General features: G+C 49.8%; 1 long non-coding RNA gene across 5 annotated transcripts in view; it reads left to right on the top strand.

The window, feature by feature from the left end:
- The window catches only part of LOC123278323 (uncharacterized), an 80,796-nt gene extending 59,966 nt beyond the window's left edge, over positions 1–20,830 (top strand). For 2 of the 5 annotated variants that reach the window (XR_011495413.1, XR_011495412.1), the window contains one exon: positions 371–20,830. This is a non-coding gene — a long non-coding RNA (uncharacterized lncRNA). The remainder of the gene's footprint in view (positions 1–370) is intronic. The other 3 variants (XR_011495415.1, XR_006515664.2, XR_011495414.1) reach the window with 3 other exon arrangements.
- Positions 20,831–23,086: the final 2,256 nt, after the last annotated feature.

The raw sequence follows: 23,086 nt of genomic DNA, 5'->3' as shown, positions 1-23,086 counted from the left end.
TGCAACATCAGCAGCCTGACACCAGCCTGGTGTTCAGACCACAGTGACCGCCACGCCAGCACGCGGTTCTGTTCAGAGGGGTAATCAACTGCGTCGTTCCATAGTCTTATCTGCCCAGGCTCGCAGGGCACGATGTGATATGCATTTTCCAGTTGAGAAAAAAAAAGTCTTTCCCTTATTCTTATCACTTTAATCACTTTTTTCTTTTAACAGAGGGACCATGATCCTGAGAGGGAGGTGATGGCCAGAGGAGGTGTCAGGGGTCACAGCTGGGGGCTCAGATAAGGTCCCCTCCAATTCTGCTGGGGTGGAGACCCAGCACTCTGCTTGCAGGCTCAGCATAGATCTATTTTTGTTTTCCCATCTCCAGGGACATCCATCTGACTGATAACGAGACAAACTCACTCACCCGGTGGACATATTTCTGCGTGTATCCGCCGCCTAGCTTGCTCACATTTTACTGATCTCCAAGTGCCCACCTGACCCCCACCCGCTGCCTCTTCCACGGGGACAAAGCTTCGGTCTCCGGTACGGCACCTATTGTCTGCATCCGTGGTCTTGGGCACCTACAATTTTCTTTGTGCTTTGAGACATTCCTGCAAAAAGTCAGAACGATACAAAGCTTCCTCGTGCCCAGGGGTGGGGAAGGGAGAGTCATGGGATTCCGAACTGCCAACGACAATTGCAGCGAACAAAACGGCGGCTGGCAGCCCTGCAGGGAGCGGTGGCTCCATCCAGGACGGTTCAGGGTCAGTTCTCTATGTGGAGAGAGACAGCTGTGCAGTGGCAGTGGGAGGTGGCCCAAAGAAGGGATGGGCAGACAGGAAAGTCAGGAATAGATGCAACTGCCCTGGAAATTAGCCAGCAGATTTTAGGTCTTTGGTTTTAGGAAATTATATGCATTCTCGTCGCTAAAAAAGCCGTATTTTTAAAGGGCCATTTCTATTCTCATTTTTAAGATGGAGCAACGGTGGGGCAGACACTGTGCATGTGAAAGATCAGAAGTCCAGAGCAGGGCTGTGGGCAGAAGTGGACCTCAGAGTCCCTGATGGCTGCTCAGGTGGGTTGACGTCCGGATCCCAAACGTCTCCAGAGGAGCCATCGGTGACCACAGAGGTGGGGAGGGCAGGGATGGAGGGCGACGAGCGAGAAGGCCAGCTCTCTTCATGGGCCGAGAGACGAGGAATGCGTTTGCCAGCTGCTGGCTGGAGGCGGTCACGGAACCGCGGAGAAACCATCTCCAACTGCATTAACTGCACAGGACCGGAGACTGGAAAGGACCCCCAGCCCAAGAACATCCTCCCCAATCAGGTTTGGCTGCGAAGAAAGAGGATTATCTTAGCGAGTCCTCGCAGAGAGTTGTCAGAGCAGTTTGGAAATGGAAATCAACTTTGAAAACCATGACATGTACAATGCTGAAACAATTTTATGTAAAACTGGAAATGTCCACGTGAGCTCTTTACTTTGGGAATTATCTGCTAGAAACTTTAAAGTCCATATGGGTTCCTTTGCCACTTCCCATATCTTACAGGGTCCCCGCCCCCACGAGGATTCAACCAGAAGCCCTTTGGCCTTCAAGGAAGATGCAGAGAGGACAGAGATGGGGAAGAATGACCAACCGACACCTATCAACGATTTGCCTGTGGCAGGGGGTAGGGTTGCTGCAAGAAATATAGGACACCCTTTTAATGTGAAGACAGAGGCAGAGATGGGAGTGACGCGTCTACAAGCAGAGGAGCACCAAGGACTGCTGGGAGAGAGGCAGGGGACAGCTTCTCGCTCACCGCCCTTAGAAGGAACCAACCCTGCGGACACCTCGGTCTTGGATTTCCGGTCTCCAAATTGTGAGATGATACATTTCTATTGTTTCAGTTGCCCAGTTTATGGCGGTTTGTTACAGCAGACCCAGAAAGTAACAGAAGGACCTTCGCTTGACTGCAGACAGAAATACTGAGAGTTCTCTGCAATGAATTTCAGGTCCTGAATTCAAGGAAGGGGCTTTTCCAACATCCAGCGGAGCTGGATACACAAAAGCAGGGTGCAGACAGAAGGTCTGCCATGATTAGTGAATCCAGGCACAAAAACAGGGAGACCCGGGGCCAGACCCAGGGGCAGCTATTTCCCGGGCCACCACAGGCTTGATGACACCAAAAAACACGTCGTCAGATATTCCTAACTTATGCACGTGTATTTGTGGGTGTGAGTGTGTGTGCAGATAAGCCCACATTGCATTTTCTACTTACTGCACTCTGTGTAATGCCTTCCCTGGTGGGGTCATACTCAAGTAATCTTTTGATTGTCATTATGAAGTCTCAAATTAAAATAATTGCTTGAGATACTGTCAGCAAGGTGACTAGATCAGGGGCCTCGAGCTGCCGATGTCAGTCTAATATGCAGGGAAGAGGAAGCCTCCACCCTCTTAGAACTGTGGCTTTCAGATATACTCCTCCCGCTCGGAGGGGACATGTGTTCCGCGCCACCCCCCCACTCCATCAGTTGTACGTCTGAAAATACAAAGTATTTTCAATGTGATCTAATATGCACACATATTTAAGAAACCAGGTATGCTGTCTGTTGCTTAGGATAATGCACTATCTCCATCCTGAACATTCACTAAACTCTCCTTCATCCAGCTCATCCACAGCAACAGAGGTGGTGAGTTTGAGGTCAAAGTTCCGAAGTCAGACAGCACGTGTTGACTCAGTGCCTACTATGTGCAAATCCTAGGTGTCATCAGGTTTAGGTGTACCAGGGAGACAGGTGTCCGTACATTCAATGTCTTAGGGATTTTGGGTGACATTAATGGAGGGCTTGGTTGCTTTGACTTGGGTTGCAAACATGGGTTGGGTGTCTGTCATCAGACCTTTGTTTACAGCCTGGAGTGGACTTCTACCCCTTTGCATGTCTTTCCCCATCAGGCGTCATCTCTGAAGGAGACTCTTTCCTTGAGTCAGGTTCCTTGTCTGGCGGTTTCCACTGTGTGGTTTTGGATTCTTGCCCCTTTCACTCTGCTCTTGCCCTTTCTTTGGCTTCGGTTCGCTTTCTTTTTCCTATTTCTCTCCCCAAACTGTGCCCATCATCTCTTTTAAGAGCTTGCCTCTTCCGGGAAGTCGTCCTGGAATCACTCCTTTGCCCTGTTCATCATTTATGTGATCTATCTGAGTCTACCATCCTCGGGTTAGTGATGTACTGCTTTGCGATGTGCATCTGATTTCACCAAAACCCTTTACAGTCTCTGTTTCCAGGTCCTCATTTCACCCTCCGCTCAAAGGTTTGCTCCAGCCCCCTCCCCTTCCACGCATGAGCAGGGGCTCGGCTTTTCTGTCCAGTTACAAGTGACACGAATCCACCCACACTCTTGTTAAATAACCACTATGACATTCATGTGAGTTATGGAGAAGATTAACGGAGGAAAAATGACAGAGCCCCCCGGGGCCGTGGAGCTGCTTATCACACAGGGCTTTACCCCATCTCCCTGTAATTAGATTCGCTGTGACGCAGCCAGTTAATTGTCTGCCCCGCCCACCAGGGAACTCCAGCCCCATGAGTGAGCACACAGGCCTCCCCACCACAGGACAGATGTCGGGCGCGGCTCGCTTCCCACATGAACATCTGCTCTGTTGTTCCCAGTCGGTCACGAGAGCCAGCCGGCTCAGACTAGCAAGGGATGCATTCCTGTGCGAGTCGTACGTACTGCCAAGTTTCTGAGCACCAGGCCTGGGCCTCTCACACTGTTAGAGCTGTTTTCCATGATTGGCAAAGCCTCTGTTTCTGCATTTAGAAACCAGCATCCACAGACTGTGTTCCCTTGTTCTGGCGGCCTTAGGCTAAACGGGTCTAGGAACCAAACGTCTCTTGACATGGACATGTACACGCTGAGTAATTTTTATTTTGGGCATCCACAGCATTTTTTCCTTTCCTCAGATTGATGAACGAATGACGTGAGAACCAGGACCTACGAGCTGAGAGACCGTCACACAAGTATGGCGCACCTAGCTCGAGTCCCAAAAGTCTTTAAGGTTTACTAGGAAACCCGAGGTCCTGACCCAGCTGCCTCCTGGCCCCAGGACTTGCCTGTGGCCCCACAGGAGGTCTGGCCCAGCCGGGGACTGTGGGTGCAGCCTGTGGTGGTGGTTGGTTTTTTTTTAAGCACATAATAATTTGCAGATGTTGGCAGTAACCAGCAAAGCCAGAGCAAGCTCCAAATGCCAAACCACAGAAATACATCGTTTTTACTGCCTGATTCCTGGAAATGAGGCAGCGTCACAGTAAAACAATTCACAAAGATGAATATGCCTGTTCCCTTTGGGCAGTGGACCTGTGCCGAAGTGGTGGAAATTAGCAGCTCTTGGTCAATTGCGTTGTTCCACAAAGATGGAGAGAAATCTATTTGCTTCTGTGGGTGCGTGGGAGGGTCACCATCTTCTTCATGTGATGATGCATCTTTAAGGAAGGCCAGCTGCCCAGAGCTTGTCTTGAAAGAGACGTAACAACATTTGCGTAGGTTTCTCATGTCCGGATCAGGAGTTCTTAACCTGCTCTGTGCCTAGGACTCCTTTGGCAGCCCGGTGACTGTCAGGATTCCTTCTCAGAATAAGGACTTTAAATGCGTGAAGGAAATTACATGGGATTACAAAGGAAACCATTATATTGAAATAATTAACAAATACTAACAAAATACTACAAAACCTCAGAACTGTGATATGGTAACCCATGTGCTTCTGTGTTAACATATTAAAAACAAATTGAGCAGTCTAAAAAGTATTATAATTTCAAAGTAGAGATAAGCATGGAAGGTACTGATGATACTTGCAACAACTGAAATGCAACATAAAAATATCTGTGACTTCGACAATCACAAGTGTGGCTAACGCCACATGCTTTCATGCCTGTGGTCCTGATGCAAGGAAGCACTGATGTTCTGTTTGAGGTCCATGAAAATGAAAACGGAATTTCTTTCCCCTCCAAGTGCATAGACTGTGGGACTTCTACCCCTGTTAAAGTCCCCATATTCTGTCCCCCACGGTGACGCTGCCCTGTCCCGGGCATCCCCTGGCAGGTCCGATGACCCTTGGCCTTCTGCCATCTCTGAGTCCTGCTGTATCTTCCCTAAGGTCTCCTGTTTGAACTGCATCCTCATGACAAGGCTAAGCCATTTGACCCCTTTCAAGGAGTCAAACCAAATTGAATGCGTCAGTTCTGTTTAATGGGCCTAAACCCATATGGCGGGTCCACTCATTCTAAATATTTTTTCCCAAGAAGCAAGACACCAAAGAATGAAGCCTGGTTTTCAGCAAGGCAAACTAATAGCACCTGTATCAGCTGCCTGTGGCTGCTGGGACCCAGTACCATGAATTAATGGCTTCAAACAACAGAAATCTAATCTCCTGCAGTTCTGGAGGCCAGAAGACCGAGATCAAGGTGTCACCGAGCCACCTCCCTCTGGAGGCTCCACAGGAGGATTCTTCCTGCCCCTTCCAGCTTCTGGTGGCTCTAGGTGGTCCTGGGCTTGGGGCTGCATCACTCCCGTCTCTTCCTCCGTCTTCACGTGGACTTCTCCTGTGTATCTTTTTGAGGACACCATTCAACCCACTGAAACACCTGAGTCAGAAAGAGTCTAAAGGAGTGACGGAGCGTAGAAACCAGGAGAGTGGAGAAGCCGAAGTTCCCCTGATCTAACCTCCCCTCCACCCCGCCACCTGCCCTGGGTTGCAGGGGAACCCACAGCCAGGCTTTCTGGAGAACCTACACCAGGCCAGACTGCGAGCATGGGGCTCCCATCAGTTGTCTCACTAAATCCTCACAACCACATGGTGAGTTAGGGCTGTTGTATTCCCATTTTAAGGATGAGACGTTAAATTAACTTGCTCCCATCCACAAATCAGTGCTGAAGTGAGGGCTCGAGTCTGGATCGCCTCATTCCAGATGCTGTCATCCTGCCCCTCATGGACTTCCTGTGCCGTCCAGGGCGCTAGCGACTCACCTGTGTGGCTATTTAAATTCAAAATAATTAAATGTAATTGAGAGTCCAGTTCCTCCATCGTAGCGGTGGCAAGCGGCTACCATATTGGACAACGCAGAGAACACTTCCATCGGGACAGAAAGTTCTAGGGGGCAGGGCTGCTCCAGACCACTGTTTATCTTATAATAATACCTATATTAAAAGGCACAACAACTAGCCAGAATCCTCAGTTAACATTTTCAGGATGTTTTCTCGACAAGTAAGTGCTATGGAGAAAGAAGCAGACGAGAGGCGGAAAAGCGGAAGAGAGATTTAAAAATGTCAACCACATTCCAAGTGATGTCAGAGAGAGGCGAGTGGGGCCCCACATCCGGGTCCTGTGGGATCATCATGGAATGGTGACCTCAGGGCACAGAGCTTCTCATGTGGAAAAACAAGAGTAAATTATATTGACTCCACCACATAGACTAAGGGAAGCAGAGCGACTGGGGTTTTCTCCACAGAAGCCCAGAGTTTGCAATGATCTCCTTGAACTAGACAGTAAAATGAACTTAAACGCCTCATTTTTTGAGCATTCCACTTAACTGAGCTTCAGTCACGTTCACAGGTTGGAGAGAAGAGGGCTCGCTGACCGTGGGATCACCCACTTCTGCCATTTTCTTGCAGTCGGGGGATTTCTTTACCGTTGATCTGTTTCTCATAATGGCGCTAGTGAAAACAATTCAAAATGGAGGCGGACACTTGAACAGGGCTTGCTGGCAGGGAGGCGACAGCTGGTGCTGGAAGAGATGAGGAGCCGGGAGGGGCTGCAGGGGACACCAGGGCCCCGAAATCCTGCGGTCAGCTCTGCCCCAGCGTGGCTTAGTGCTTTGGGCTGGGGATGGGGCTTTCATGACCTTTGCCCTTCACAGGTGGGGCAGGTTCAAGCTGTAGGCAGGTCTTAGAGGCCATGGTAATCACCTTCATGCATCCTTGATCCAGAAAAGAATGGAAAACAGCTGGGGAATCTGAGGAAGGATGCAATCAAGGCCCAGAACTGTGCCACAGGTGAGTGTGTGCATCACAGGATGGAAGGGCTGCTGGTGTCCAGCTGGAAGTCATGCCCTGGGGGATCCAGAGTCACGAAGCAGCTGCGGGCCTGGGGGTGACTGTGGGTGCTTTCTTCATGCTCTTAATGCCTGGGTTCTTTCTTGAGCCCCTGCCTGGCTTCCTTGCAGAGAAGCTGCTGCTTCTGAATTTCTGTTGCCTTTAAGCCAAACAACAGCTAGTGGCCCTTTCTTAAGGGGAGGACGGTCTGAGGTCCCACCTCTCTGCAAAGGGCTGGGCTTTGGGTCTCTGGGAACATCCTTCCCCCTTGTCATCCCAATGAATTTATGAACAGGTAGCTTGAATGCCTGTTTGTCAAGTTGCATCGTTTTCCTGAAAATATGGGGATGCTCCTGGGGCCACTGTGCACGTGTCTCGTTCCCCTAACCCAGATGTGGTGGAGATGTCGAGGCCTGGGGTCTCTCAGATTCCTCCCTGTGAACAGCCCCTCCCAGCCCAAGTAGCCCTGGGAAGGAAGGTTCCAGGGAAGGGCAGTGAGCAACAAACCAAACTGGGCTTTGCCAAGATGCCAAGAGCCCTGTGGAGTGGATGCACAGACAAGTGGGGTGGGAGCCCTGAACCTACACAAGCTCCCCAGATCAGAAGGCCCTCTGGGGTCACCTGCCCAAATCCACAAGCAGAGCCTGGTGAGGGTGAGAGGAAGTGCTTTCTGTGGCCCTGTAGGGGCAGAATGCATCCAGCAGTGTGGCCCCAGATACCGACCACCTTCTGTCATCCAGACGCGCAGCAGACACATGGACAATGGGCAGAGCTGGCTCTCCATGCCCTTGGACAAGGCCTGAGTATTCTTTCCCATCTATGTCCTGTGCACAGTATTGTTACTGAACCAAAGTGGGCCTGCTTCTTGGTGAGTTGAAATCAAAGCCTTCACCAGGAGTAGTTGTCACACAAAGCAAGATTTATTCGCAGCAACTAAGGAGCCCATGGAGTATTATTTCCCAAAGCTGTGGCTCTCCAAGCAAGGGAAAGCAGGATCCTTTTATTTCAGATGGGGAATGAATACTCAAGAGGGAGTTTTCGTTATCATGTGTAGAGCTAGGTATTTGCTTACGCAGGGGCAATTGGAAAACGTGCTTCCACATACATCGCATGTTATGATAGTAAGGCCTAAGCTCCTCCTGGGGTGGAGATCTTAACATTAAAATGAAGCAAATGTCGTCTCTTGGGCACTTCTTGGCTGGTCTGTGCAGGTGTGGCTCTTGTGGTGGGGTTTCGACCCGTTCAGGGCGGTTGGTGATTGCATCTCTTAACATAACTGAAAAAGAATTTGGAAAAACAGTTACGTGCTTCTGAAACCTCCTTTGAGGCAATTAATCAATGACAGTATGGGTTCCCTGTGCTGAGTCCATAGCTGGCCCTGGGACCTGCCCATCTATCTAATCCTGCAGGAAGAGACACCTTGTGTCTACGCATTTACAGAGAGATTCTGAGTAGCTCACCAGAACCAATGGGACTGAATTTGGTGTCTGATTCCAGATTCTTCTTTAATTGTCTTTCTATCCTTCCAGCATGGTTTCAGAAATTTAGTGATCTGCACGTTCTCCAGGTTTGCTGGGGAGGTGGGGGCGGTGGTGGGGCAACTGGAGGGGTGAGTTCTCTTGTCACCTAAGAAAGCTTCTTTCAGGAGGTAAAATATGTCTCTTTATAAAGGCTAATTGCTGAGATTAAGGACACACGGCCACAATTAGCTGGAGGAATGTGGCATGTAGGAACACATGGGAAAGAATAAAGAGCTGGTTGCAAAGGTTGCTGAGGGATTATCTGAGCCCACTGGCTGGCTGCCCTGCGGGGTGGGTGGATGGTGCCCTGGGAATGGCCTTGATGGAGGCTAACCTTCGGGCTATGAAATACAGTTTTGAAAAGATAATTACACCATAATGCCGCTTAAATTTATTTCAAGAGCTTGTAAACCTGCTCGCTCACTGTGATGGAGGCTGTGGGGTTGGCTCTGCTCACTAGATACATAAATGAAAGGTTTGTTTTTTCTTTTTTTACAGGAAATGTTGCCATCAATCATATGCTTGGTCTTACCTGTGTCCCTCTTCCTGGTTTACTTGGTTTTGGGGGCAGTGGATTTGTTGGTAGCTGGAATGCTTCCAACACTAAAAGAGGTTAAAGGAATGACAGGGTGGCCCTGGGAAAGGTGACTGTGACCCCTGAGTACCATGTCCCCTAGAGGGAGCCCCAGTGGGGGAATGGCCATGCTGCTGGATGAAGTCAAGGCTGGTTCTCAAATGTCAATGTCCACTAGATTCATCTGAGAAGCCCGGAAAAATGCAGATCCCTGGACCAAGACCAGAGAGTTTGGTTCAGCAGCCTAGGAACCTGGTTTCTTATGAGTGTCCTAGAACCTGATTGAGGAATCCTGGTGAGGCACCCTGGTGGCAACCCTATTGTTCCCTGAGACAGGGCGCAATAGCTCTCCTATGCTTTCGACTCCAAATGGCAATATTATGATTTATGTAAAAACAGAGTCTCTATCCTGATGAATGTTCTACCTGGAGATAAGTTAAGGGCTGAAAGAAATACCGAGGGCTGACTAGGAATCCAGAACCTCTGCTACGATCTGCTGAAGCTCCGCGTAAACATCTGCCATCACTTGGATCTAGAGTTCTCTTCACGTTGCTCCTTAAACCACTATTCACTGAGCACCTTCAAGGGCCAGGCTTGGATGACCAAGAGGTGAGCAAGCCCTGGCCCCATGCCTCCTCCGTGGAGCCTACATTCAGTGGAATAGGATCAGCCCTGGAACACGGATTGCTTTACTTTCTTTTCCACGCATCTCATCTCTCTCTTCAACCCAGGCAGCCATTGTCTTGCAGGGACAGGAACAGTCAACACTTAATATGACTCTTGAAGTTCATGGTCTTAGAATCCAAAGCCTGTGATTGCAAGACCATGTGTTCAACACCTAAGAGCTCAGGAACTCAGCGCTCATACGGTCTAGTGGGAGGAGGCGTGAGGCTGCACAACCTGGAATGCTGAAGGAAGAAAACTGGCCCCCCTCAGCCCGCCCTGAGCCCTAAACCAAAGTGGAACGTGTCTTCCAGGAGGTTAGGAAGGCTGTGTCCTGTTGCCCTTAAAACCAACCCTCTTTGGTGGCCAATCCAAACATAACTCCAGAAAGACCAGGGCTGAGATATCACCTTGACCTCGTGGTGGCTTCTCATCTGGGCCAATCCCGTCCAGCACCTCCAAGCACCTTCTAGCGTCCAGACACCCTCCAGTCTAAACTTGATAACTCTTGTCGTAAACATCTCTGGGTGTTCAGGGTTGGGGCTCATTGTAGTTTAATCGTAAAGCCAAAGCTGTGGTCCTTGGGGCATCCTCGGCTCTGAATGTGAGCAGTAGGTGTAGAGACCAGAAGAAGAACGGACAGGGCCGATGCCCCCTTGTCACTCCCAGCCCACTGTGCAAAGGATGTTCCTAGAGCTGACCCAGGTGGGGCGGCCCTGTTGGTTTAGGGTCAGCCCCTCCCTGGGGGACGAAATGCCCCACAGGGCTTAGGAGCAGGGCCCAGCTCAGCTCCCTGGCAACCCCATCTGCAGGGGAGCTTGAGTGGGGTTGGCAGGGCTGGCCTCATGTTGTCCCCTCTCCCTGAGTGAGGGCACACCGTCAACCAGGCCAGGAAACTCTCCTGACTGCCCAGATGTAGGGCCACTGTGACCTCCCTCTGAGCCTTTATCTGTGCTGTTCCCTTCACCCAGAGAGCCCTTCCAGCCATCTCTACATGCACAAATGTCTCCTGCGCCTCAGAATCTAGCTGAGACCCTTACACCTTCACCAAACATTCCTGACCACACCTCTGAAGTCCTCTCACGCTGTTCCAATGCCTCCCTTGTGTTTAGATTTGTGTTGTCATGGTGAGTCTCCTACCTCACTCACCACAAGAGATTTCACCGAACTCCCTTGCCTTCCGCAGAGGGTCTGGATCTGAGCTTGACCTGGGAAAACACTCAACAGAAGGACCACCCTGTGTTCCTTCAATTGCCTTAGACCCAGGACAGCCAGCTGCTGTCTTAGTCCGCAGGGCCGGGCGCAAAGGGCAAGACAAAGTATGGCAACTGCGTTGGCTTCACTGAGCTGCTAAGATGGTGATTGAGTAAAATCGTGCACTCACAGCGCGAGGTGCCCCAGTTACCAAAGCTAATGAGAGCAAAACAATCTTTCTAAAGCTACCACATTTCCAATGCCCCCAGTGCACGAGGCGATCTATACACATAACATAATTGGACTCTCTCAACAGCCCTGCAGTGCCCATTTGATGGTCATCATCATTACGATCATTTTACAGTCGGGATAACCAAGGCTTGGGGAGATCAACGACTTGCCTCAGGTCCTCAGCTCTTTAGAGTCAGAACCAGCATCTCAACTCAGGTCTTCTGCTGCTCAAATCCACACTTTACCCAAATACCCTAGAACTGCTTCCTAAAAGCGCTTGGTGAAAATAGTAATTATCTAATTTATTTTTTACTTTGGCAAATGGTTTTCCACTTATTATCTCATTAGAAATAAAAGGGAGATTTGAGAAGTTCTTTTTACACACGTTGTGACACCAATGGGACCTTGTTGGGATCCCTGGCCTCCACGAGCCTGCCCCCTGGAATCTCGTGGAGATCTGGTTCAAACCAGACTCCGAGTCTTGGATCTTGGGGGGCCTCAGCTTCCGGGCGATTCCTGTGGGCCGCCAGATTTTGGGTCCTGATTCAGAGTGTGATTTGGTCCCAAAAGCCAACACAACCAGGCTGACACTCTCTTTTCAGGGGACTGCTGACGTGTGCTCCACGGTCTGTGGAACATGAAGATTCATCTCCACCCAGCTTCAGCGTGGGGACTGCTGTCCCAGAGCCCATCCCCACGGGCTGGCCTTCTAGGAATTTGCCTGGAGGCCTGACTCCCAGGAAGTGCCTCTTCTCTTCCCATCACTTCTCTCTCTTTCTTAAAAAAATTGTTTTTGGTTCACGTGTTAGCGGTCTATTAATAATACATCCTTACTCCCCCCTTTTGTGGTTGGGGAAATGCACGTGGGAGGGAGAATTCCCGAGCAGCAGGAGTAAGGGACTCTGGCTTTGCACCCGGCTCAAATCCTTATTCCACATGGCCTCAATAAAGCCGATTCTGAACGTCGCATTTCCTCTTGTGTACATGCCGCCCACGCCCGGCCTGCCTGACTCACAGGGTCCCTTAGTACCAGAGAACCATAAAAGTCCTTTGAAAAATATGAGGCCTAATGTGACGGACAGTGGGATTGGGGGCAGTGTAGCTGAATGGGAATGGAAAGGCTTGAGGTCACAGGTGGGGTGACTCCACACTCTGGTTTGCCTGGGGCAGTCGTGGTTCACACTAGTGACATTTCAACTCTCAAAACTCGTTAAAGATATGGTTAACCTCAACATAAGCCCCAAGGCTTGGGATCTTGTGCAAATCGCTGAATCTCTCTGTCTTAGTTCCCTGTTCTAAAATGGGGATCGTGATCCGAACCAGCAAAACCCTGGGCCACCGAAGTGGAGCGTGAGAACTTAACCACTGGGCCAAGGGGTCTGGATGTGGACCTAGCACCACTCATCAGGCCATGCTGAGGTGGCGTCCCACATAGCAGAGCTGGAAGGACTTACACCTAGAATATACAACTATGTACTGGGGGGCTTTGGGGAGAAGAAAAAAAAGTAAAATGGGGATCATAATCCATGCATTTAGATGTGTATTGTGAACATTGAAAGAGATTCCAATTGGGAGCCCTTTATAAGCTGGAAAAAAATCACAGAAATAGTGGGTGTTATTATGGTTGAACCTAAGTGATGTGAAACTGGGAGGCAGCATTTCGCGTAAGCTCTGGAATCAGGCTCTTCGACAAGGGTTATCCCTTTCGTCCTTCAGACCTGCCTCCTCTGGCCCTAGAGACCACCGGCTTCCCTCCGCCAGTTACCTTTTCTGAAAACCAGAAGGACTGGAGTCTGGATTTCTGAGCTGCCTCCCAGGGTTGACGTTCTATGATTTCATGATTCTTAAGAATGTTCGGCCTGCTGGTCTTGCTGCTTGTTTTCTTAAGAACAAAGACAGCCAGACTACCTGGACATGGAATGCAAGCCCAGCAGTGAATTACACGGGCTTTGAAAAAAGCATTAAGCAGAGTGATTATGTCTAATACGGAGCCTGCTGGCCTCGCCAGAGCCTGGTAACTGGAATCAGATGTCTGAACTTGATCTATACCTGCAGGTACAGTGACGGCTTTTAAGCCACCAAGCGCTGTTGTTGAACTGTTTGAAAGCATTCAATAACTTTCTTTCAAAGCCAGGCATCACGTGACTCTGTTTTCCGGAGCCAAATTGCGGACGCTGTGTTACAACTGACTTCAGCGCCCTGGCCTCTGCTAGAGGGGCCTTTCATTTGGATTTGTTTTGCTTTTGTAGAGTTTCCATGCGCTCTCTAGGGATGTCTGCCGACAATTAATCAATGTCATATTACGAGTTCGGGGATCCTCTTGGGTTGGCCCTTGTCTTGGACGGTGAGATTGCTGGAGGGAGTCTGGCTAAGATGGCACCTGAGGGCGCAGGCTTCTAAGAACCTGGGCTCCGGACAGAAAGAACAGAAATGAGGGGGAGAGTATACCTCCAGGCCAACCATGCTCGGGCAGCACCCACTGCAGGGTCAGCCCTGAGCCCAGGCTCCGCCCCTCAGGGAGGACCCGTCGCTCAGGGTCCCCTGACCACAAAGGCACCAGGAGGCCCAGTGGCTTTGAGTATCTTTGCTCTCCACCTGCATGGCTGCCGCTCTTGGCTGACAGACTATGGCTGCAAGTCCCCCCAATTCTCTCTGTTTGGGGCAGATGAAGTCATTGTTGCGTCTGCTTTGCAAAATACAACAGAACCAAGCAAAGCCACAGAGGCCTCTTTCCTCCACTCGACCCTTCTGTGCTGTGAGTGGGCTCTCTTTCGTGCTCTATCCCGTGGCCAGTCCTGACCCTCACAGCACGAATGGAGCCCACGCCATCAGGTTCTCTCTGAAGAGCAATACACGGTGTTGCATCTGTTCATTGTTGGTTCGTGCACATGTCGACCATGATAACTGGGCCTCTTAAGTTCTAGTCTGCTCCAAACCTGTTCTGCAGGTCATGGGATGTCCAAATTTTCTGAATTTCTGCTTCTGCTGAGTTGTTCCCTTTAGGGAACAACTCATCACCTTTTTCTGCAATCTTCTTTTCTCACTGCGTCCACCCAGACATGGAGTTCCAGATCTTTCCATTATAAATACACTCACACAACGCATTGTGATTTGGCCAGTGGCTTGGGGAGCTGGAACAGATATGCTGCAGCCATGATAACAACTTTGGGAAGAAATATTTCTGTGCCTAAAACAACGCCTGCGGGCCGTTCGCTCAGCTCCAGCTCGCAGCTCCCTTTGTGATTTTCAGTTCCCTCCCACTCATCTCCCCTGCCCTTCTTGGGTCTTTTTTCTTTTCCCAGGTTCCTAAGCTAATTCCAAGCTCCTCCTTTTACACTGACCCATGTCCTCGAGGTCTTCATTTCTACCCCAAGCAGCTCTATTGAGATATTTTGCTAAATAGAGACACCTGCTTCCCTGAAAGACATTCTGGTAACATCAAGATGATACATTTTTGGAAATGCATATGATATGGGTTGGCTGTTGGATGGAAATCTAAAGTCATGTTTATCTGTCTGATCAATATTCATTCAGCATCCACTCTTGGGGATAGAAAGATGACCAGGCCCACACTCTCTGTGCTCAAGGAGCTTTTAGTCTCATAAGAGAGACACTACTCAGGGAGCAGTGGTACGCCATGGAGCATCTGTTGTACCAAAAGAGATGGAGCAAGAGCATCGAAAGTTCCAACTGGGGCATCAGGGGAGACTTCACTAGAGAAATAACCTTTAGCTAGACTTCAGAGATGTGGGAAATGCAGAAATTGTGGGGAGGGGAGGGCAGAGGACCCCCAGGTGGAGTTCACCATTCATTGAGGCTCAGAGGCAGTGCCATGGACAGATACCAGCAGCGTGATGGGAATGAGAGGAAGGGGTAGACTTCCAGTTTCTGGTCCAGCACATGGGGGGCTTGGAAGTTGTTGCTGTCATCCACACAACAACAAGAACAAAAGCCCAACAGACTGAAAACCAATAACCATCGGAGGATTGAGGTCACAGAACAAACCACTGCATCCAGAATGTGAGAGGTGGACAGGCAGCTGCAGAAAATCCCGACTTGGGAGCAGAAATCCATGAGCAGAAACCTCCCTGGAAACCAGTATTGGGTTCCTTTTATCCAGTACAACTTGTCTAGCTTTCAGTAGAAAATTACCAGGCGTACTAAAAGGCACAAAGAGGAGTTTGAAGAGACTGAACAAGTATCAGAACTTGACTCAGACATGACAGAGATGTTGGATTTATGAGAGCAGGAGTTTAAAACAACTAGATTAATATGCTAAGGGCTCTAATGCACAAAGTGGAAGGAGTGGGAGCCCAGGAGATGGGGTCCTGGCACGCAGGCTGGGCTGTGGAGGAGCCTGGGGGCAGGGGTGTGGGGACACACCTCTCTGGGGATGCTGCTCTCCCTGTTCCTGGAAGTCACCATCTTATGCTCCATCCTCACATGCCGCCTGAAATCCACCAGGTCTGGGCCCTTCTAAACCACTGATTCCCTCTGGATTCCTTGTCCAGTGGCCCCAGTGCCCATGTTAGCAAGGGGAGCAACAACATGGAAAGGTCTGCTGGCCTGGCCTTTGTGTGAGCTCGGGATTCAGCTGAAGTCTGCCTTCCTGGAGTTCAGGGCAGGAAAGGGGGCTTGGCCACTGAAGCATGACAAAAGCAATGATTTTTATTGTTTGAGCAGACAGATGTCGGAACAGATCATCTTCCTTCCTTCTTTCAATCATTCAACATTTATCGCCAGGCTGAGCCAACAAGTCGCTTACTCTTAGTCATGGTGAGAACTGCCCACCAAAAAAGGCAATGTTAGGAAGATAGTCACTGGGGCCACTGCGGGGTGTGGACAGGTTGCCGTAGGGAGATTCAGCGAGAGGAGAGGTCGGGCAAGTCTTGGGTAGAGTGGGAGAGCCAGTTGTCTGCTCTCGGAGGGGCTGTCGGTTGTGCCCTCTGATATCCCTTCCCCTCTCCTGATGACAGACCCATCCCTGACCACAGCAGGGGTGGGCTTGTACCCAGCTGGCCACTTGTCCATGATGGCGGATTCAGAGGCAGCAACCCCACCAGACGTAACGCCCAGCAGTCAGCAGCCAGCAGGCCCTCTCCCCTTGGTTCGCTCTCGTCAAATCCTCTACTCCAGCATTGCAGTGGGGAACTAAATGGTATCCCAACCCTTGAAGTGAGAGCTCGTCAAATCAAGCCCACAAATGCTCTTGCAACCCCCTTGCAAGGCGGTGCTGGGGCCTTACGCTATAGGCTTCCGCCATCAGCAAAAAAGCGAACATGCTGCCTGGCAGTGCCATCATCTCCATTAGACTCAAAAGTTAGGTTTCTGTTAGAAGCAAGTTAGAGTTAAAACAGAAACACGTGCGAAGGTCACGCAGCCACCAAAAGCAAAGTGAGCGCCCTCCTCCCAGCTTGTCACCCACTGAGCCCCTCGAGGGCTGAATTCAGGAAGTGAGCTTGGCTTTGGGGTTACGTGCATCTGCCACTTACTACCTGTGTGACCTTCAGAGAGTCACATCTATTTTCTGAGCTTCAGCTTCCTCATCTGTGATAAGAGATCCCAAATACCACTTCCACGTTAGTGTGAAGGTCAGTGGTAACAGCCACTGTTTCTGAGGATCCCCTTGGCCAGCGCTGAGCTGAGCCTTTCATACCTGCTGACCCTTTTAATACCCAGGCCAACCCTTCCTTGTTATCCTTTTGTGACAGAAGCAGACACTGAGGCACATTCCAGCTGAGAAGCTTGCCCAAGTTTACACAGTTCTAACGGTGGAACTGGGTTTTATCCCGGCAATCCAACATGGGGTGGAAGCACTCAGCTCTTTGCCACGCCCCTGTTTGGGAGGTGAGCCCCACCAAGGTCCGTGCCAGGTGAGCGGTAGCTGGTATGGAGCTGACATCTGTTAGTTCATTTTCTCAGCGTATGTATGGGGACCTTCTCTAGCCCAGACCCTGATGCAAAGTAGGTTCTGCAAAGGGTGGTTAACATCGGTGCTGTGAGGTGCACCCGCTGTGTGGGCGTTGCAGGTAGAGAGCCCATGACATTCTCTAGGGAGCAGCTTTCGGTTTCGGGGTCCATGAAACGGGCATAGGAGCCATTGGTGCCATTTACATGGTAAGCCAGGACACTCCTTGGGCAAGACGGAATCTTTAACATTTAATACTGTTTCTTCATTTGTGTTTGAAAACAGTCTTGGGATAATCTAGGTCCTGTCTTACAAGACCCAGGAAGAGACTATGGCAAAACCATTGAGAGGACCGAATTAGGAATGGGAGAATAAATGACACAACAATCCAAGATCAAAGCTTGGATCCGTTTCCCACTTGGACGATCCTCTGAGAGAGACACAGGAGGATGTGAGTGTGATGGTTCTGAAACTGACACGGCCTCTTTTGTTCAAATGAAATGGACCCCTTGGTGTCTTCCTCCATCACTGGCCCTGACCGGGAACTTTCAGGTCTGGAAACAAGGCCTGTTTGCTAGGAGCTGTTCAAAGGCTCTGTCCTGCCATTCCCGTCTACGTGAGTTGAGGTCAAGGCTGACCCCATGTGAAGCCCGCTCTGTGAAGACGCCCAGTGTTAAGCCGGTAAGAGAGCTTCCTCTGGCCTCCCAGGAAATGAAAGCGTTTAGAACAGACGAGTAGGTGCGTTTTCGTCCCCCCTGGTTTTGAAGTAGGTGTGTGGACTGACTGATGGTCCAGAAGGCAGACCTCGGGCTGCCTAGGACTGTCCCTGTTGGCTGTACGACCTCCCACGGGTCACCGGACCTCCCTAAACCTCAGTCTGCGCATCAACCAAAGGGGATTGTAACTGAGGGTAGTAATATAGTGACACGTCACTGGGTTATGGTTGGAATAAAATAATGCTGGGCTTATGATTTGAGTGGCTGGTTGCGGACATTGAAATCACCAGCTCCTTTTACTTGTTTTCTCCCTAACATGATGTCCTGCTTATGGATGGCCTTGGAGAGTGTATTCTCTGTAAACCAAACAGGAACTGCATGGCTGAGTCTGGCTGCTCTTGCCCGGCTCTGTCGCCTCGCTCCCTGTGGAGGTGGCCCCATCTGGCTTCTGTGGGGCTGCCCTCTTCCTGTCCTGCTCAGCCTGAGGTCTGAGCCTGTTTAACCACAACAATTAGAGGGCTAGTTTTGTGGAAAGGTTCAGATTGCTAACTCACTGTGCTCGGGTAATTATAACGCGGTGGAAGCTGGCGGTTGGCTGGTGTGAGAGCTTAGAATTCCAGAATCAATGCTGGCTCTCATTTCTTTATTAAATATACTAAGCTAGCCCAGGGGTTGTCAACCTGGGCACTGCTGACATTCTGGGCTGGATCATTCTTTGTCGTGGGCGCCGTCCTGTGTGTTGCAGGATGTTGAGTAACGTCCCTGGCCTCTGCCCAGTGGAGGGAGCCGAGAGCTTCCCCTACCCCAGGCGTGACAACTGAGAGTGTCTCCAGGCCAGGGCTGGGACAAAGGCGGGCCAGTGAGGCACCTGGCACTTGCAGGACTTGAGAGAGAGTTCCTCCTGTTCCTCACTTGCCTCACCCGGTTCCAGATATGGCCAAACGGCCCCAGGGGGCAAAATTACCCTGATTAGAGCCGCTGAGCTGGGGGCTTTCTCCCTGTGGGCTGTCAAGAAAGAGGCAGCTGTGGACCTTCTGGGGCCCACAGACCTCTCCGACAACTCAGTGCCTCTCCGGTTCTCTGCTCTGTGCCAGAACTACTTCCGTGTGGCTTCAGGACATGGGGCCTGGAGGCCTAAGGGCATCATGACCCATCCAGAACTCCAGGAGATGTTTCAATAATCTCAAAACGCAAACCAGAGTGCTAAGAACTGTGGTCCAGGGGCCGGACCCGTGGCCGAGTGGTTACCTTCGCGCATTCCACTTTGGAGGCCCACTGGTTGGGATCCTGGGTGTGGACCTAGCGCCACTCGTCCAGCCATGCTGAGGCGGGATCCCACAGAGCAGGGCCAGAAGTACCTACAACTAGAGTATACAACTATGTATTGGGAGGCTTTGGGGAGAAGAAGGAGAAGAAAAAAAACAAAAAGACTGGCAACAGATGTTAGCTCAGGTGCCAACCTTAAAAAAAGAAATAAAGAACTGTGGACCCCAAAGTGACCACATCTGAGCTACAATGCTTTGAGGTATAATAAGAACCATCCACTGATTCTTGGTCATCTCGGCGTGGAGGTGGTACTGCCATTCCAGGCTACTAGGAAAAGTGTCTTAGCTGCCTTTATTCCTTCTCTCAGAGGTCGATGATTTTCTGTAGAGGACCTGATCAGGTAACAAGACATCCCTGGTTATTTAACAATGTCATGAAACTTCCCTGCAAAATCTCAAAACCAAACCAAAGTCACTGAAAAACAAGTGTATACCACAGGAAAGTTGTCAGGAAGTCAAACGCCAGAGAGGAGATTTCTACCCAAGAAATTAGGAAGATCACTGGGTTCCTTGTTACTAGGGCAATGAACCCCTCAGCCCTGCCCATCCTCCAATGCCTGGGCCATGAGTGTGGTCACAGGTGGGCTGGAAAGCAGTGGAGATTGTTCCAGAATTTCCCCAAAAGAGAGGCTTGCGGATGTAATCTGGTTGGAGGAAAAGGTTAAGTTTGCACATCAAGTTGGCAAATTCTTGCTTAGATTGCACGTTTTGAATTAATAAAGTGACCAAGATGATTTTATCTACATTTTTGTAAGATTAAGAAAACCAGCTGTAAATCAAATAATATTTTCATGATCTCAGGGCGTGCAGTGGGGTTGCTGATGGAACGTAAGGCAGGGGCTAACATGTCTGTCCCCAGTCCTTGCTTACTGGACAGTCACGAGCCAGCCTCCTCCTCCAGCAGCCTGTGAAAGGCTTGCCCAGACAGCTGGCTTGGTGCTTCTCAACCTGCCCCTTTGCAAGGACACAGTGTGAATTAGTGTCCCTTACGTCCTGATTTTTCTGCTTTCTCTCTGTGCTCCGCAAGAGAAGCCTGGATGTGTATCCAAGTGCTGTCACTTGATGGCCATGGGTTACCTGGAAGAAGTCACTTACCCTCTAAGCCTCAGGTTCCTCCTGCGTAAAATTGGGATCAGAATAACCCCTACCTCATAGGATAGTGTTCAGATCGAATAAGATCACTCTGGGAAAGCCGTTGCCCCAGTGCCTGGTGATGGGGTTCAGGGCAGGCCACCCCAAGATGCACCACTCTGTATGTGGATTATTTCAAGCTGAAGACAATAAAGGCTCAGAAGACTCAGGAAGAACACTTGACCTTCCCCTAAGCTGCCTAAAAGAATTTAACAGAGAAGGCCTGTCCCGGGAAGGCGCTAATACCATAAGACAGCCATAGTATACTGTAAAATAGGGGTGATAGAAAGGCACCGACAAGCCCATTTTTTGGCCTATTTGTTTAACAAACATTTGCATTTCCATCTCCATGTAAATTGCCTTCCTCCCCTCTGAAACCCCAAACAAGTCCACCCAACATCTTCCTTTGTCTTTAGCTGAAGATGGTATTTAAGGCGGCAGCTTTGGCCATTCTGGTGAGTTGCTCAGTTTTCTTGGGTTTTTCCTGTGAATACACGTTATTAAACTTTGTTTGATTTTCTCCTGCTCACCTGCCTTTTTAATTAATTGACCAGCCATAAGAATCTTAGGGAAAAGGACATGGGGCCGAATTCTCCCTCTTGCCTTACATCAGCATTTTAAAAATGTTCTCACTGCATAATTGTTACTATTAGCAATATTGGGGAGTCTTTAATATGCTTAGAGGTACGAATGAATTGCTATCCTACCTGGGAAAAAAAGACTTTGGATCTTAGTTGTGTTTTTTTTCTCTAGTTAAGTTCATAAATTCCCATTGAGATTTTGGGCAAGTGCACCCTTTTGAAGCTTTAAGAAATGCAAATTAATTATTTTCCTAAAAGACCAGTGTAATAGTCAGGACAATCTAGGCTTATGCTGCTGTAACAAATAACCCTAAAATCTCAGTGGCACAATATGTCAAAGTTTGTTTCTTGCTCACTACAGGCCCACCTTAGGTCAGCAGCGATGGGACTCTGCTCTGTGTTATCACTCAGGGGCCCTGGCTCCACTCTCTGGAGTTTTGCTGGTTGCCCCAGAAGGAGAGGGAGAATGGAGAATTGCTCAGGGGTTTGTCACTGCCTCAGCCTGGAGGTGACGCACATCACTTCTGCTTGCGTTTCATTGGCCAGAATGGGCCACATGGGGCTGAGAAGAGCAGGCTCCCATACCCAGGAAGGGGAGGGGAACAGGGTACCACTGAGCACAGTTGACCTCCCCAGGCCCACAGAGACTGTATGCAGGGCCAGAGGCCATTTGGCCAGTGGGGTTTGTTGACAGCAGGAGTCAACAAACATCTTCTAAAGGGCCAGCCACGGGGCAGGCGTGGTGGTGTAGTAACTAAGTTTGCATGCCCTGCTTTGGTGGCCTGGAGTTTGCAGGTTCAGATCCCGGGCATGGACGTATATAGTACTCATCAAGCCATGCTGTGGCAGCATCCCATATACAAAATAGATGTACAGATGTTAGCTCAGGGCCAATCTTCCTCACCAAAAAATAAAAATTAAAAAATTAAAAAAAAATAAAGGGCCAGACAGTTAATATTTTAGCTTTTGCGGCCATAGGGCCTCTGTCCCAGCTGCTCAGCTCTGGAAAGCAGCCATGGACAATGTGTAAACAAATTGCATGGCTGTGTGCTGAAAAACTTTATTTACAAAACCAGGTGGGGCCTGGTTTGCCGACCCTGGTTTAGAGTGGCCTACAGCATCTCTTAGAGAGCCAGAACTGTGTTTTTAATTAAAACATAACATTCCAAGTGAAGTCGCTTAGTTTGCCAGATGAATCGGGCTGCTGTGAGGAGTGACAATGTGAAGGGGGTATGAACATGTGCCGGAAATGACCACACTCAGGATTGCAGGAACCAAGACGTTCAGTTTCAACCGTTGACCCAGAGATGCTTAAAGGACCTCTGTTCTTCCCACAACTTTTTAAAGAGAAGCAAACCGTCTCATTGTTCTGGAACTGCTAGTTTCTCATCTGAAACGGCAAAACATGATATTTAAAGCAGAGGAGGAAAGAGGGCAGCTGCAGAGTCATCGTAAGCATAATTCATTTAACCTATAACCTACGTAGCCTTATTTTCCAATATTTCAAGCATTCTAAAAATGCCTTTGGAGCTTCTTAAAGGAGAAGCCAAACTTAGCAATTCCTTCTTTCCTTCCTGGAGGAGAGGAAAAATAATTTTCCCTCTACCCTCCTGAGTTCTTGGCTGAGACCCTCCCCTTTAATAAAAGAGAGATGAACAAGAGAAAAAGGAACAGAAGTGCGTTAACACGTCTACCTCCTGTATCCTCTCCTCTCAGGGGAGAGACCCAGGGAAGGTGAGATGGCCCGAGCCACCACCTTAAAGGCCGTCTCCAGATGAAGAGGAAAGACGAAGAAGGTGGGGAGAGGGAGGCCAGTGACCAGGAGGAGCCCAGCAAACAAGGGTCAGCAGTTTATGCGGATTTAAGTCGGGCCTTCTCCACCGATAGAATTTCTTGCGGTGTGGAGTCCTCCTTCCTCCAGGACGGAGAGAGAGACACCCTCAAAAGGATGATTTCCTTTATAAACGTAAATTTTGCTGACAAAAGGATAACTTCCGCTCTATTTTCAGATCTCCTGTACCTTCAGTTTCTCAAAAATAGTGAGCTCAAAATAATCCTTCTGCCAAAGAGGCCTGTTCTGGGCTGGCATCTTCTGCCACCTGCATTTGCTTCTTCCAGAAATGTCCAGCCAGCGCCCGCTGCATGCCCGGCCTGTGCTGGGCACGGGGTGTTGGGGAGTGAGAGAGACAAGGCCA

This window comes from Equus asinus, chromosome 18, assembly GCF_041296235.1.
Source record: "Equus asinus isolate D_3611 breed Donkey chromosome 18, EquAss-T2T_v2, whole genome shotgun sequence".
NCBI classification, from domain to species: Eukaryota; Metazoa; Chordata; class Mammalia; order Perissodactyla; family Equidae; genus Equus; species Equus asinus.
Note: the sequence above shows the minus strand (reverse complement) of the source record. Positions and strands in the feature narration are given on the sequence as shown.